Source organism: Drosophila biarmipes, chromosome 3R (assembly GCF_025231255.1).
Source record: "Drosophila biarmipes strain raj3 chromosome 3R, RU_DBia_V1.1, whole genome shotgun sequence".
NCBI classification, from domain to species: Eukaryota; Metazoa; Arthropoda; class Insecta; order Diptera; family Drosophilidae; genus Drosophila; species Drosophila biarmipes.
The window spans coordinates 1370620-1387016 of NC_066616.1; the positions used below are offsets into that span (position 1 = coordinate 1370620).

The 16397-nt window shown below is 38.9% G+C and overlaps 1 long non-coding RNA gene across 4 annotated transcripts in view; it reads right to left on the minus strand.

The window, feature by feature from the left end:
- The window catches only part of LOC122818531 (uncharacterized), a 40772-nt gene that overhangs the window by 17862 nt on the left and 6513 nt on the right, over window positions 1–16397 (minus strand). For 2 of the 4 annotated variants that reach the window (XR_007764612.1, XR_007764611.1), the window contains exon 2: window positions 111–291. This is a non-coding gene — a long non-coding RNA (uncharacterized LOC122818531). Of the gene's footprint in view, window positions 1–110; window positions 292–6294; window positions 6369–11971; window positions 12046–16397 lie in introns of those variants that run through there. The other 2 variants (XR_007764610.1, XR_007764609.1) reach the window with 2 other exon arrangements.

The following is a 16397-nucleotide window of genomic DNA, read 5'->3' on the forward strand; positions in this document are numbered from 1 at the left end:
CAATTGTAGAGATTTGCACAGCGAATAATGTAAGTGTATGCTATATTTGCAATTGGTTAGAGTAAGAGCTTATCTTAAACTTAAATAGTCTTAGAAAAAAACCCTCTTACAAAGAAAGGTTATCCAATCAAATGGTTGTTTAACGCAATGTAGGTGTTTTTTAATATTCTGAAGCAATTTGAAACTACGTATTCTGTACTCTAATTACAGTAACCCAATAAGCGTAATTTATTCATCAAAGTTTGGTGCAGCACTCTTAGTTTTTGTATAATCCCTCACTGGCGAGTAAAACTGAAACGAAGAAAAAGTGATAATTAATATTAATATTTCTATATATGTATGTATATGTACATTGCGCACAAGTTCAAAAATGTTTAAATTATATGGGGGAAGGGTATGTAGTCATATACACAATGCCAGCCTGTATTTTTCTTAAATCCATTTATTACAATTTAAGAAGGTTGGTGGTGGTCGATCTTCGCTTAGCAAAACCATACTGATACGGTGAATAAGCCATAATACGTTCAAATTGCCGACAATTTAGAAATACCTCTATAATTTTTGGCATCCGCATCCAAGTTTCCGAAAAACTGTTTTATTCATCGTTCCGAAAGAAAGGAACATGTTGCATAACATGAAAAATTCCAGTCCTTCGAAATTTTATATTTAACAAAACAAAATCATTAAGGTGATTCTATTTCGATTTAGCTCCGAGTTTTTGTCTTTTTCAGTGATTTTGTGCGAGTGTTCTGTGTGTATTTATTTATAAAGATTGGCCTAACAATTGCGCTAGTAATTTTAAATAGATCTCCCAGTAACCGGGTACGTGTTAATAGTTATTTTAACATTTCTATTAGATTTGTTTAATCTCTTTGCTTTGTTTGTGTAACGTACGCTCTCTAAACTTGCACCTTTACTCCCTCTCAATCTCCCTCGCTCTATTTTATAACTGTAACCTGCTCTCTATGAACCTGCTGAATTTCTGGTAGACTTTTTCGGTGCTATTTCTGTAACTCTCTATCTGTCTCGCTTGATTTACATTGTATGTGTTCGTGCTGAAAGTTGTTAGTGTCGCACAAGCCACGCTCAGTCGATAGAAATTTTTTCTCTCGTGCTCTCTTACGTTCGCTTAATTTTCGCGATCTCGCGCTTTTACTTTTTTGTGTTTTGTGCCTTTGTGATTTTTGAATTTGATCCCAGTGCCAAATTTACTTTGAGGTATTTTCGATATTTTATTTCATTTAATTTTTCTTTTTGTTTTCTTTTAATGGCCCTTATCTGTTCTAAGAAAACTTTACACTTTCGTCTTCAACTTAAGGCCCCTTTATTTTTTGCTAGCTCTGCGATTCAATGATGCGTGTCAAATGTGCAGGAATCACCGGCAGAGTAAAAGATTATATTGATCTTAGCTCTGGTCTTATGTGGTCATGTAGGTCCTGCAAGGAATTGTTGGTTGAGATGAGCGGCTTTATGAAGCAGACTCGAGACAGCCTACTAAATATCTCAGGTGCTTTTAGGCAACTCAATGAGGGGTGCAATACCGTCTGTGCCCAGTTTAACAATAAAAAATAATTAACCGAGTCGCCTAAACGCATAAAAGCCAGGTTTCACGACCTCCGGGATTTAAATCTCCTTCTTGCTGTTCATTTGATTGAGAACGAGATAGTTGACGATGTAGTTCTTTTACAACTTCTCGTCCAAATTTATCTACAATGAAAGGTATCTCTTTTTCGGCTCCCATTTGATTGAGCCAATCACCGTCAACGGAAGTGTTGTGCTTTCTGTATAGCTCGTGTTATCCAAGAATGGCTCAGCTTGAATGATCCGAGCGAGTCGAATAGTTTCCGTCATGAAACTATGGAAATATTCGAATTTTATTTTTAAGTGAACCTGTATTAAATGGGTCGAATCAAAGGTGCGCAGAAGCACGCTTACAGTATTAGGTACCTCAGATGGAAACCACGTTTTTTCACAGCACGTACAAAACTTAGTCGGTCCTTAATGTAACATAGATATGGTTCCTTCCCCGTACCTCGACCGTCCGTCGCTGGCTTTACCGTTGATCCTCTCGTCCATTCTCCAAAAGTTTTGCTGTATTGAAGATTCCGCCTGTCGATTTTGTGAATCCGACCTATATGTGAGAAGTCGCTTGTCAGCCATTTCCTGAACTTGTTGTTCGCGAAGTCTTCGCTAAAGTCTTGTGGTCCTATGATGCTGTGTATTGGTCATTTACTCCTGTGTCCTAGCAATGAGGTTGTTCCTAGTGATCTTATCAGCAGCGGCGTCTCGTGTGCGCTTGATTTGCCTTGACCAATCTCCAGGTAACATGGTCAGGAGTATTTTGCACTTGCTGTCGTCGTCGCTCTTACGAATTCGACCTGGGGGTTGCGTGCGCTGCAGCGTCGCGTGCTCTTTTTGGTCCTCGATTTCCCTCGATCGATCTCTAAATAACATGATTAGCCGTGTTTTGCGACTGCTCTCGTCGTCGCTTCATGGAATGCGACCTGAATATTGCGCGCGCTACAGCGTCCCTATCGCGCTCTGGTTCTCGATTTTTGTCGATTGGCAGTGTTTCTTAATCGTTAGCTGGCTCGAATTCTTTCACATCTTTTTCTCTAAGAGCGAGCGGTGGAATTTGGCGATCGAGCATCTTCTGCCACCTTCAAATTACTTGCACCTTTAAATTACTTGCGGATTTTGAGCACATTGGGATCGGCTTCGTCTAAGCCAGCCTGGAGGTGCTGCTCTTGAGATTATGAATTGGTCGGAATTCTGGTAAATGTTTTTTATGTTTATTCTGCGTCTGCCGCTGCGCTGTCCGAAAAAAAGAGAACAAAACCTATGAACATATTCTGCCGGCATCCAAATCAAAAGAATGCTGAGTCCCCTGAACTCTCAACGCCAAATAACCCTTGGCTATGCTAGCCTAGCTGCAATAGAAACGCCCATGAACCGATTTAAAATCTTGGCACACGCCTATGAGGTTGAGGCGGCCGAATCTACTGACGTCGAGAAAAGGAAGCCAAAGTCTCTATTTATATACGAGAAAAAAGTTCCAATGTTATTGTTATCAAAATTATTAAGCTTATTGGCAAGGATAACTTCGACAAAAAGTTCAAATGAACTCTGAAAATAATTTTAGAATCGCTTTAAAATCAGGATTGGCTACTGCTGCCTCAAAAAGTTCAATTCTGCAATCTGCATACCAAGAACCGGCTTAGTAGCATCAATTTTTGTCGCTTGTGCGAACAACTATGAAAGATATAACGCGAAATCAAAATTTATTGATTCAAATGCTGGTGTCACAACAATCCAAATAATGACTTTCCTACGGATATCTACGTGCTTAGCTTATGCAGTTTTTCAACTCATTAGGAGCCCACTTCGCAGCAGCAGGAGACTACAATACCAATCACACACACTGGGGATCTCGTTTCGTAACTCCAAAGGAAAGTAGCTCTAAAATTCAATTATCAAAGCCAAGATCAAGCTCGACTATATTTCTTCTGGCACAACAACATACCTGCCAGCAGACCCAAAAACTGTGCGACTACCATAAACACTTTTTAAAACTCTGATAAGAGCTCTTCGGATCATTCATCTGATCACTCGCCAGTCCTTTTTATTCTACTCCGACAACCAGAAACATTGTAACAATCACTAAAATTGACTTCACAGAAAACCAGTTGAGTTAAGCACAAAAAGTATATAAGCTCACACATTGAGCTAAGTCCTTATCTCAGCGATAAATCCGACTTACCCATCTTTGTTAATTCACTGGAGCTCGAGCTTCAACACCTCAAGATATAAATGCACCCTGCAATCAAAAGAAGACAAATCTACAAATCGAACAGCTTGTCCTCGAAAAACGACGCTTACGTCGGGAGTGGCAGTTCCACAGATCGCCATCTGTGGCTCTCAAAATGAGCCAATTGAGTTTCGCCCAAACGAAATCGTTAACATCATCAAAAATCAACTGAATCCGAAAAAATTGTCGGGCTGTAACCACATAACTTCCAAAATGATCATTGAGCTCCCATATCCATCCTTTCAAACGCCATCGCAAAACTTGGCCACTATCCAAAGAGAAGGAAAAAGTCAGCTATAACAATGATAAAAAAAAGCCGAATAACCCTATAAGCCTATTTTCATGCTTATCTAAACTTTGAAAAATGAGTATTGGCTCGGATAAACACATAACTAAGACTTCAGGAAGGAATCCTATCACATCAATTTGGGATTTGTGAAAAGTACGGAACAATTGAGCAGGTCAAACGGATAACATCACAAATTCGGAACGAAAAGCTAGAGAACTGTACTGCCTTATTTTTAGATGTCTCACAAGCATTTGATAGTCTGTCAAGATCAAGAATTAAAGTGAACCAACAAAAATGCAAGCAAGTTACGATCACCCTGAACTAGCAATACTGTCCGCTGCTTACGTTAAACAACACTCTACTCCCGCAAGCAAACGAAGTGACATATCTAGGAGTACACCTCGACAGAAGACGCACATAGTGCCGACACATTTAAACCAAAAAAAACACATTTAAAGCTAAAAGCCAGCAGCCTTCGTTGGCTTATTAACGCTCGGTCTCCCCTTAGCCTGCTATATAACTTGGTACGGTATATGGATGTACGGCTCCCAGTTATGGGGAAATGCCAGCAGTAGCATAGCATAGTCCAGCGGTTTCAGTCGAAGATCTTGACAACAATCACCGGGGCACCGTAGTACGTTCGCAACGAAAAAATACATCGCGAATTAAACATTCTACCAGTCAAAGAAGTGACCACACGGCGAGACGTCTACCAATGTTAAGCAACCGTTCACGTCTTCGTTGCAATGACTTTTTATTATTTTGTAACACATTTTTCCCCTTTTACCTTATATTTTTTGGTGGATATAACCTTTTGGATGGCGGAAAACTTTTAGGGACAATTTCAAGGTACATCAGGTAAACCGAGTTGATTACCTAATTTAAGGATTGTGTAAAAACTGCCTTATTACCTGTTATCTAGCTTCCTGGCAACCTTTGTTTGGTTATTCCCGTAATATAAAACAGGAAGAAGAAGTATAGCCCTTCTTACAATTCAACCACCTGTACACCGGTTCCATGTTATTCGAAACCTGACACCACATTTTTCAGCAACATTTTGTAGTCGTCATTCTGAACATCATCGTCTAACATATCAGAGTAGAAGAAAACACGATTAAAATCTACAAAACAAAATTGTTTTAAAAATAAATATTTAATTATTTTTCTGATCGTTTTTTTAATAACTATTTGGTTTTAGAAAATTTAATCCAAAATTCTTGTCAAAAAAAAACTGAAGATTTAATTTGTTTCATATTACTTTCCCACCAGTTTTCCGGTCGTTCCTATGGCAGCTATATAATATAGTCGTCCGATTTGATAAAATTTAATTCGAAATTCAGAACTAGTTCTTATGTCATCAAAGCTGGTCATAAATAAAATTATTAAGCACCATTTCCGATATTCCAAGGACGTGATCTACAAGTAGTCAAAGCCCTTAAAAGAAAAACAATTGCCTCCCAGATACCCATTACTTAGCTTTAGGAAGATAAATCGAAATTGAGATATATAAGCAGCAAAGCGATAGTGCAAGGCGCCACCTACCGGATATTTCAGTATATATTATTTGGTTGGCAGACAGATTTAAGTGTTTAAATCGTTTGTGGATGTTAGGGTGGGCGTGGCAACATTTTCTAGGTCAATCGATAGGTATTGACGAGACAGATGCATTTTAGCAAACAAAATTTTCTGTGACCACCACAGTTTTGGGCGGTTTGTAGGCGTTAGAGTGGGCGTGGAAAATGGACAAATACATTTCAGTTAAAATTTTTGTTCTATCCTAAAAACTGTAGGCGCTACAGATTTTCGAGGATTGTGGGCTGGCACCCCGCTGAAACAAACTTCTGTTCTAGATTTTACAGCTTCCGAGATTTCAGCGTTCATACAGACAGACGTACAGACGGAGATGGCTAGATCGACAAGAATATATGCCTAATATGAGGTCAGTAATGTTTCCTTCTACCTGTTGCATACTTTCCGACGAATCTAGTATACCCTTTTACTATACAAGTAACGGGTATAATAATTTGTCCTCGAATTTTTATAAGAATTGCGAAAATCTACCACGTCTTCTAATAAGCTGGAAATTTTCAATTGTAGAGATTTGCACAGCGAATAATGTAAGTGTATGCTAGATTTGCAATTGGTTAGAGTAAGAGCTTATCTTAAACTTGAATAGTCTTAGAAAAAACCCTCTTACAAAGAAAGGTTATCCAATCAAATGGTTGTTTAACGCAATGTAGGTGTTTTTTAATATTCTGAAGCAATTTGAAATACAATACAAAAAAATTTGTATAATCCCTAACTGGCGAGTAAAACTGAAACGAAGAAAAAGTGATAATTAATATTAATATTTCTATATATGTATGTATATGTACATTGCGCACAAGTTCAAAAATGTTTAAATTATATGGGGGAAGGGTATGTAGTCATATACACAATGCCAGCCTGTATTTTTCTTAAATCCATTTATTACAATAGATGTCAATTTAAGAAGGTTTGTGGTGGTCGATCTTCGCTTAACAAAACCATACTGATACGGTGAATAAGCCAGGAACATAAATGTTGCAAATAAGAAGTAATAATACGTTCAAATTGCCGACAATTTAGAAATACCTCTATAATTTTTGGCATCCGCATCCAAGTTTCCGAAAAACTGTTTTATTCATCGTTCCGAAAGGAAGGAACATGTTACTAACATGAAAAATTCCAGTCCTTCGAAATTTTATATTTAACAAAACAAAATCATTAAGGTGATTCTATTTCGATTTAGCTCCGAGTTTTTGTCTTTTTCAGTGATTTTGTGCGAGTGTTCTGTGTGTATTTATTTATAAAGATTGGCCTAACAATTGCGCTAGTAACTTTAAATAGATCTCCCAGTAACCGGGTACGTGTTAATAGTTATTTTTACATTTCTATTAGATTTATTTAATCTCTTTGCTTTGTTTGTGTAACGTACGCTCTCTAAACTTGCACCTTTACTCCCTCTCAATCTCCCTCGCTCTATTTTATAACTGTAACCTGCTCTCTATGAACCTGCTGAATTTCTGGTAGACTTTTTCGGTGCTATTTCTGTAACTCTCTATCTGTCTCGCTTGATTTACATTGTATTTGTTCGTGCTGAAAGCTGTTAGTGTCGCACAAGCCACGCTCAGTCGATAGAAATTTGTTCTCTCGTGCTCTCTTACGTTCGCTTAATTTTCGCGATCTCGCGCTTTTACTTTTTTGTGTTTTGTGTCTTTGTGATTTTTGAATTTGATCCCAGTGCCAAATATACTTTGAGGTATTTTCGATATTTTATTTCATTTATTTTTTCTTTTTGTTTTCTTATAATGGCCCTTGTCTGTTCTAAGAAAACTGTACACTTTCGTCTTCAACTTAAGGCCCCTTTATTTTTTGCTAGCTCTGCGATTCAATGATGCGTGTCAAATGTGCAGGAATCACCGGCAGAGTAAAAGATTATATTGATCTTAGCTCTGGTCTTATGTGGTCATGTAGGTCCTGCAAGGAATTGTTGGTTGAGATGAGCGGCTTTATGAAGCAGACTCGAGACAGTCTACTAAATATCTCAGGTGCTTTTAGGCAACTCAATGAGGGGTGCAATACCGTCTGTGCCCAGTTTAACAATAAAAAATAATTAACCGAGTCGCCTAAACGCATAAAAGCCAGGTTTCACGACCTCCGGGATTTAAATCTCCTTCTTGCTGTTCATTTGATTGAGAACGAGATAGTTGACGATGTAGTTCTTTTACAACTTCTCGTCCAAATTTATCTACAATGAAAGGTATCTCTTTTTCGGCTCCCATTTGATTGAGCCAATCACCGTCAACGGAAGTGTTGTGCTTTCTGTATAGCTCGTGTTATCCAAGAATGGCTCAGCTTGAATGATCCGAGCGAGTCGAATAGTTTCCGTCATGAAACTATGGAAATATTGGAATTTTATTTTTAAGTGAACCTGGATCTTATCAGCAGCTGCGTCTGGTGCGCGCTTGATTTGCCTTGACTAATCTCCAGGTAACATGGTCAGCAGTATTTTGCACTTGCTGTCGTCGTTGCTCTCATGGTTGCGTGCGCTGCAGCGTCGCGCGCTCTTTTGGGTACTCGATTTCCCTCAATCGATCTCTAAATAACATGATTAACCGTGTTTTGCGACTGCTCTCGTCGTCGCTTCATGGAATGCGACCTGAATATTGCGCGCGCTACAGCGTCCCTATCGCGCTCTGGCTCTCGATTTTTGTCGATTGGCAGTGTTTCTTAATCGTTAGCTGGCTCGAATTCTTTCACATCTTCTTCTCTGAGAGCGAGCGGTGGAATTTGGCGATCGAGCATCTTCTGCCACCTTCAAATTACTTGCACCTTTAAATTACTTGCGGATTTTGAGCACATTGGGATCGGCTTCGTCTAAGCCAGCCTGGAGGTGCTGCTCTTGAGATTATGAATTGGTCGGAATTCTGGTAAATGTTTTTTATGTTTATTCTGCGTCTGCCGCTGCGCGGTCCGAAAAAAAGAGAACAAAACCTAAGAACATATTCTGCCGGCATCCAAATCAAAAGAATGCTGAGTCCCCTGAACTCTCAACGCCAAATAACCCTTGGCTATGCTAGCCTAGCTGCAATAGAAACGCCCATGAACCGATTTAAAATCTTGGCACACGCCTATGAGGTTGAGGCGGCCGAATCTACTGACGTCGAGAAAAGGAAGCCAAAGTCTCTATTTATATACGAGAAAAAAGTTCCAATGTTATTGCTATCAAAATTATTAAGCTTATTGGCAAGGATAACTTCGACAAAAAGTTCAAATGAACTTTGAAAACAATTTTAGAATCGCTTTAAAATCAGGATTGGCTACTGCTGCCTCAAAAAGTTCAATTCTGCAATCTGCATACCAAGAACCGGCTTAGTAGCATCAATTTTTGTCGCGTGTGCGAACAACTATGAAAGATATAACGCGAAATCAAAATTTATTGATTCAAATGCTGGTGTCACAACAATCCAAATAATGACTTTCCTACGGATATCTACGTGCTTAGCTTATGCAGTTTTTCAACTCATTAGGAGCCCACTTCACAGCAGCAGGAGACTACAATACCAAGCACACACACTGGGGATCTCGTTTCGTAACTCCAAAGGAAAGCAGCTCTAAAATTCAATTATCAAAGCCAAGATCAAGCTCGACTATATTTCTTCTGGCAACATATAACATACCTGCCAGCAGACCCAAAAAACTGTGCGACTACTCCGACAACCAGAAACATTGTAACAATCACTAAAATTGACTTCACAAAAAAACCAGTTGAGTTAAGCACAAGAAGTATATTAGCTCACACATTGAGCTAAGTCCTTATCTCAGCGATAAATCCGACCTACCCAGCTTTGTTAATTCACTGGAGCTCGTCAACACCTCAAGATATAAATGCACACTGCAATCTAAAGAAGACAAATCTACAAATCGAACAGCTCGTCCTCGAAAAACGACGCTTACGTCGGGAGTGGCAATTCCACAGATCGCCATCTGTGGCTCTCAAAATGAGCCAATTGAGTTTCGCCCAAACGAAATCGTTAACATCATCAAAAATCAACTGAATCCGAAAAAAATTGTCGGGCTGTGACCACATAACTTCAAAAATGATCATTGAGCTCCCATATCCATCCTTTCAAACGCCATCGCAAAACTTGGCCACTATCCAAAGAGAAGGAAAAAGTCAGCTATAACAATGATAAAAAAGCCGAATAACCCTATAAGCCTACTTTCATGCTTATCTAAACTTTGAAAAATGCGTATTGGCTCGGATAAACACACAAGACTCCAGGAAGGAATCCTATCACATCAATTTGGGATTTGTGAAAAGTACGGAACAATTGAGCAGGTCAAACGGATAACATCACAAATTCAGAACGAAAAGCTAGAGAACTGTACTGCCTTATTTTTAGATGTCTCACAAGCATTTGATAGTCTGTCAAGATCAAGAATTAAAGTGAACCAACAAAAATGCAAGCAAGTTACGATCACCCTGAATTAGCAATACTGTCCGCTGCTTACGTTAAACAACACTCTACTCCCGCAAGCAAACGAAGTGACACAGACGCACATAGTGCCGACACATTTAAACCAAAAAAAAAACACATTTAAAGCTAAAAGCCAGCAGCCTTCGTTGGCTTATTAACGCTCGGTCTCCCCTTAGCCTGCTATATAACTTGGTACGGTATATGGATGTACGGCTCCCAGTTATGGGGGAATGCCAGCAGTAGCATAGCATAGTCCAGCGGTTTCAGTCGAAGATCTTGACAACAATCACCGGGGCACCGTAAAATCGCAACGAAAAAATACATCGCGAATTAAACATTCTACCAGTCAAAGAAGTGACCACACGGCGAGACGTCTACCAAGGTTAAGCAACCGTTCACGTCTTCGTTGCAATGACTTTTTATTATTTTGTAACACATTTTTTCCCTTTTACCTTATATTTTTTGGTGGATATAACCTTTTGGATGGCGGAAAACTTTTAGGACAATTTCAAGGTACATCAGGTAAACCGAGTTGATTACCTAATTTAAGGATTGTGTAAAAACTGCCTTATTACCTGTTATCTAGCTTCCTGGCAACCTTTGTTTGGTTATTCCCGTAATATAAAACAGGAAGAAGAAGTATAGCCCTTCTTACAATTCAACCACCTGTACACCGGTTCCATGTTATTCGAAACCTGACACCACATTTTTCAGCAACATTTTATAGTCGTCATTCTGAACATCATCGTCTAACATATTCTATATCTCAGAGTAGAAGAAAACACGATTAAAATCTACAAAACAAAATTGTTTTAAAAATAAATATTTAATTATTTTTCTGATCGTTTTTTTTAATAACTATTTGGTTTTAGTAAATTGAATCCAAAATTCTTGTCAAAAAAACACTGAAGATTTAATTTGTTTCATATTATTTTCCCACCAGTTTTCCGGTCGTTCCTGTGGCAGCTATATAATATAGTCGTCCGATTTTGATAAAATTTAATTCGAAATTCAGAACAAGTTCTTATGTCATCAAAGCTGGTCATAAATAAAATTATTAAGCACCATTTCCGACATTCCAAGGACGTGATCTACAAGTAGTCAAAGCCCTTAAAAGAAAAACAAGTGCCTCCCAGATACCCATTACTTAGCTTAAGGAAAATAAATCGAAATTGAGATATATAAGCAGCAAAGCGATAGTGCAAGGCGCCACCTACCGGATATTTCAGTATATATTATTTGGTTGGCAGACAGATTTAAGTGTTTACATCGTTTGTGGATGTTAGGGTGGGCGTGGCAACATTTTCTAGGTCAATCGATAGGTATTGACGAGACAGATACATTTTAGCAAACAAAATTTTCTGTGACCACCACAGTTTTGGGCGGTTTGTAGGCGTTAGAGTGGGCGTGGAAAATGGACAAATACATTTCAGTTAAAATTTTTGTTCTATCCTAAAAACTGTAGGCGCTACAGATTTTCGAGGATTGTGGGCTGGCACCCCGCTGAAACAAACTTCTGTTCTAGATTTTACAGCTTCCGAGATTTCAGCGTTCATACAGACAGACGTACAGACGGAGATGGCTAGATCGACAAGAATATATGCCTAATATGAGGTCAGTAATGTTTCCTTCTACCTGTTGCATACTTTCCGACGAATCTAGTATACCCTTTTACTATACAAGTAACGGGTATAATAATTTGTCCTCGAATTTTTATAAGAATTGCGAAAATCTACCACGTCTTCTAATAAGCTGGAAATTTTCAATTGTAGAGATTTGCACAGCGAATAATGTAAGTGTATGCTAGATTTGCAATTGGTTAGAGTAAGAGCTTATCTTAAACTTGAATAGTCTTAGAAAAAACCCTCTTACAAAGAAAGGTTATCCAATCAAATGGTTGTTTAACGCAATGTAGGTGTTTTTTAATATTCTGAAGCAATTTGAAATACAATACAAAAAAATTTGTATAATCCCTCACTGGCGAGTAAAACTGAAACGAAGAAAAAGTGATAATTAATATTAATATTTCTATATATGTATGTATATGTACATTGCGCACAAGTTCAAAAATGTTTAAATTATATGGGGGAAGGGTATGTAGTCATATACACAATGCCAGCCTGTATTTTTCTTAAATCCATTTATTACAATAGATGTCAATTTAAGAAGGTTTGTGGTGGTCGATCTTCGCTTAACAAAACCATACTGATACGGTGAATAAGCCAGGAACATAAATGTTGCAAATAAGAAGTAATAATACGTTCAAATTGCCGACAATTTAGAAATACCTCTATAATTTTTGGCATCCGCATCCAAGTTTCCGAAAAACTGTTTTATTCATCGTTCCGAAAGGAAGGAACATGTTACTAACATGAAAAATTCCAGTCCTTCGAAATTTTATATTTAACAAAACAAAATCATTAAGGTGATTCTATTTCGATTTAGCTCCGAGTTTTTGTCTTTTTCAGTGATTTTGTGCGAGTGTTCTGTGTGTATTTATTTATAAAGATTGGCCTAACAATTGCGCTAGTAACTTTAAATAGATCTCCCAGTAACCGGGTACGTGTTAATAGTTATTTTTACATTTCTATTAGATTTGTTTAATCTCTTTGCTTTGTTACACGACGTACGCTCTCTAAACTTGCACCTTTACTCCCTCTCAATCTCCCTCGCTCTATTTTATAACTGTAACCTGCTCTCTATGAACCTGCTGAATTTCTGGTAGACTTTTTCGGTGCTATTTCTGTAACTCTCTATCTGTCTCGCTTGATTTACATTGTATTTGTTCGTGCTGAAAGCTGTTAGTGTCGCACAAGCCACGCTCAGTCGATAGAAATTTGTTCTCTCGTGCTCTCTTACGTTCGCTTAATTTTCGCGATCTCGCGCTTTTACTTTTTTGTGTTTTGTGTCTTTGTGATTTTTGAATTTGATCCCAGTGCCAAATATACTTTGAGGTATTTTCGATATTTTATTTCATTTAATTTTTCTTTTTGTTTTCTTATAATGGCCCTTGTCTGTTCTAAGAAAACTGTACACTTTCGTCTTCAACTTAAGGCCCCTTTATTTTTTGCTAGCTCTGCGATTCAATGATGCGTGTCAAATGTGCAGGAATCACCGGCAGAGTAAAAGATTATATTGATCTTAGCTCTAGTCTTATGTGGTCATGTAGGTCCTGCAAGGAATTGTTGGTTGAGATGAGCGGCTTTATGAAGCAGACTCGAGACAGCCTACTAAATATCTCAGGTGCTTTTAGGCAACTCAATGAGGGGTGCAATACCGTCTGTGCCCAGTTTAACAATAAAAAATAATTAACCGAGTCGCCTAAACGCATAAAAGCCAGGTTTCACGACCTCCGGGATTTAAATCTCCTTCTTGCTGTTCATTTGATTGAGAACGAGATAGTTGACGATGTAGTTCTTTTACAACTTCTCGTCCAAATTTATCTACAATGAAAGGTATCTCTTTTTCGGCTCCCATTCGATTGAGCCAATCACCGTCAACGGAAGTGTTGTGCTTTCTGTATAGCTCGTGTTATCCAAGAATGGCTCAGCTTGAATGATCCGAGCGAGTCGAATAGTTTCCGTCATGAAACTATGGAAATATTGGAATTTTATTTTTAAGTGAACCTGGATCTTATCAGCAGCTGCGTCTGGTGCGCGCTTGATTTGCCTTGACTAATCTCCAGGTAACATGGTCAGCAGTATTTTGCACTTGCTGTCGTCGTCGCTCTCATGGTTGCGTGCGCTGCAGCGTCGCGCGCTCTTTTGGGTACTCGATTTCCCTCAATCGATCTCTAAATAACATGATTAACCGTGTTTTGCGACTGCTCTCGTCGTCGCTTCATGGAATGCGACCTGAATATTGCGCGCGCTACAGCGTCCCTATCGCGCTCTGGCTCTCGATTTTTGTCGATTGGCAGTGTTTCTTAATCGTTAGCTGGCTCGAATTCTTTCACATCTTCTTCTCTGAGAGCGAGCGGTGGAATTTGGCGATCGAGCATCTTCTGCCACCTTCAAATTACTTGCACCTTTAAATTACTTGCGGATTTTGAGCACATTGGGATCGGCTTCGTCTAAGCCAGCCTGGAGGTGCTGCTCTTGAGATTATGAATTGGTCGGAATTCTGGTAAATGTTTTTTATGTTTATTCTGCGTCTGCCGCTGCGCGGTCCGAAAAAAAGAGAACAAAACCTAAGAACATATTCTGCCGGCATCCAAATCAAAAGAATGCTGAGTCCCCTGAACTCTCAACGCCAAATAACCCTTGGCTATGCTAGCCTAGCTGCAATAGAAACGCCCATGAACCGATTTAAAATCTTGGCACACGCCTATGAGGTTGAGGCGGCCGAATCTACTGACGTCGAGAAAAGGAAGCCAAAGTCTCTATTTATATACGAGAAAAAAGTTCCAATGTTATTGCTATCAAAATTATTAAGCTTATTGGCAAGGATAACTTCGACAAAAAGTTCAAATGAACTTTGAAAACAATTTTAGAATCGCTTTAAAATCAGGATTGGCTACTGCTGCCTCAAAAAGTTCAATTCTGCAATCTGCATACCAAGAACCGGCTTAGTAGCATCAATTTTTGTCGCGTGTGCGAACAACTATGAAAGATATAACGCGAAATCAAAATTTATTGATTCAAATGCTGGTGTCACAACAATCCAAATAATGACTTTCCTACGGATATCTACGTGCTTAGCTTATGCAGTTTTTCAACTCATTAGGAGCCCACTTCACAGCAGCAGGAGACTACAATACCAAGCACACACACTGGGGATCTCGTTTCGTAACTCCAAAGGAAAGCAGCTCTAAAATTCAATTATCAAAGCCAAGATCAAGCTCGACTATATTTCTTCTGGCAACATATAACATACCTGCCAGCAGACCCAAAAAACTGTGCGACTACTCCGACAACCAGAAACATTGTAACAATCACTAAAATTGACTTCACAAAAAACCAGTTGAGTTAAGCACAAGAAGTATATTAGCTCACACATTGAGCTAAGTCCTTATCTCAGCGATAAATCCGACCTACCCAGCTTTGTTAATTCACTGGAGCTCGAGCTTCAACACCTCAAGATATAAATGCACACTGCAATCTAAAGAAGACAAATCTACAAATCGAACAGCTCGTCCTCGAAAAACGACGCTTACGTCGGGAGTGGCAATTCCACAGATCGCCATCTGTGGCTCTCAAAATGAGCCAATTGAGTTTCGCCCAAACGAAATCGTTAACATCATCAAAAATCAACTGAATCCGAAAAAAATTGTCGGGCTGTGACCACATAACTTCAAAAATGATCATTGAGCTCCCATATCCATCCTTTCAAACGCCATCGCAAAACTTGGCCACTATCCAAAGAGAAGGAAAAAGTCAGCTATAACAATGATAAAAAAGCCGAATAACCCTATAAGCCTACTTTCATGCTTATCTAAACTTTGAAAAATGCGTATTGGCTCGGATAAACACACAAGACTCCAGGAAGGAATCCTATCACATCAATTTGGGATTTGTGAAAAGTACGGAACAATTGAGCAGGTCAAACGGATAACATCACAAATTCAGAACGAAAAGCTAGAGAACTGTACTGCCTTATTTTTAGATGTCTCACAAGCATTTGATAGTCTGTCAAGATCAAGAATTAAAGTGAACCAACAAAAATGCAAGCAAGTTACGATCACCCTGAACTAGCAATACTGTCCGCTGCTTACGTTAAACAACACTCTACTCCCGCAAGCAAACGAAGTGACACAGACGCACATAGTGCCGACACATTTAAACCAAAAAAAAAACACATTTAAAGCTAAAAGCCAGCAGCCTTCGTTGGCTTATTAACGCTCGGTCTCCCCTTAGCCTGCTATATAACTTGGTACGGTATATGGATGTACGGCTCCCAGTTATGGGGGAATGCCAGCAGTAGCATAGCATAGTCCAGCGGTTTCAGTCGAAGATCTTGACAACAATCACCGGGGCACCGTAGTACGTTCGCAACGAAAAAATACATCGCGAATTAAACATTCTACCAGACAAAGAAGTGACCACACGGCGAGACGTCTACCAAGGTTAAGCAACCGTTCACGTCTTCGTTGCAATGACTTTTTATTATTTTGTAACACATTTTTTCCCTTTTACCTTATATTTTTTGGTGGATATAACCTTTTGGATGGCGGAAAACTTTTAGGGACAATTTCAAGGTACATCAGGTAAACCGAGTTGATTACCTAATTTAAGGATTGTGTAAAAACTGCCTTATTACCTGTTATCTAGCTTCCTGGCAACCTTTGTTTGGTTATTCC